Raw genomic sequence first — 1,191 nt, 5'->3', positions numbered from 1 at the left:
CTGGTTCTGATTTGTATTTCCCTAATGGCTAATATTGAGCATCTTTTTTTTTTTTTGAAGAGGTTTTCACTATAGGGCACATGCGCTCTACAGACAGAGACAGAGAGACAGAAAGCGAGAAATCACCCCCCCCCAGGGGGGATGGCCACGCCGCAATCCCTTCTCCTCCATTCTCCTCTCGGGATCTTGGGCACGCACGCACACGCGCCCGGCGTGAGTTTTAAGCCACCGGGTCCGGGACACGAACCGTGGTCGACTATGTGGGAGTCCAGAGACATAGCCATTATGCTAACTGCTGGTCCCTTGACCATCTTTTCATGTGCTCATTCCTTAACTCTTGAAATAAATCTGGCAAGCCCTTTGTAATAAGAGAGAACTGTGGCTTTGTACCACCAGTAAGTTTTTATAGTTTCTTTGTGCTTAGATCATTAGAAGAATTAATTATTACTTTCTTTTCCAATGAAGCTCCGCTGTTGCTCAGACATGATGAATAAAGGTTTTCTGTGCATTTTTCCAAAGAAAACCCAGGACAGCCCTGGAGAGAAAGACGTGTAGGAAAATCAATCTAGTGTCATCCAGTCCCGCTGAGAAAATCGATACCTTAATTTACAACCTCAATATCCATGTCCAAGAAGAGTCCGTTCTGAGGGATCATGCGCATTCTTTCAGTGCGCTAGGATTCTGTTTTGTTTTGTTTTGAAATATCTTTTCAAAGGAACAGTTGGGATTTGAGAGGCCGCGGTTCTCTTCCTGGTGTTTTCAATAAGTCTTGTTTTTTAAAGGCAGCGTCTTAGCGTGTGCCCCTCAGCAGACCCGACAGCGAGAACCGAGGTCATCACCGACAGTGAGCGGCTTGAGCGAGTCAGGAGGAAATCTGGGGCCCTGCTCTGACGGTTGAACGAAAGCCCTCAAACCGCTCCGGGAACTTGACCTCCCACCCCAGAAAGCCAAATCTCTGCTGCTGCAGGTCCCACAGGAAACGCTGATTCCGGTTTCACCCACCCAACCGAAAAAGCCTCTCCGGAGTGAGCCTCCGGTCACGCCCAGGCCTGCTCACCTCAGTTCCGAGTGGACACGGGTCCTCTCTGGCCAGCCCCGCAGCCCAGGAGGCCCCGCCCAGTCCCCGCCACTTCATTGGCTCTGGTGACCGGCCCCCCGAGTATCGGCTCCCGCGTTGTCCGGTTTGTCAGC

Source organism: Tupaia chinensis, unplaced genomic scaffold (assembly GCF_000334495.1).
Source record: "Tupaia chinensis unplaced genomic scaffold, TupChi_1.0 Scaffold000258_1, whole genome shotgun sequence".
Classification (NCBI taxonomy): Eukaryota; Metazoa; Chordata; class Mammalia; order Scandentia; family Tupaiidae; genus Tupaia; species Tupaia belangeri.
The sequence above is the reverse complement of the archived record's forward strand: the minus strand, read 5'-3'. Positions refer to the sequence as shown.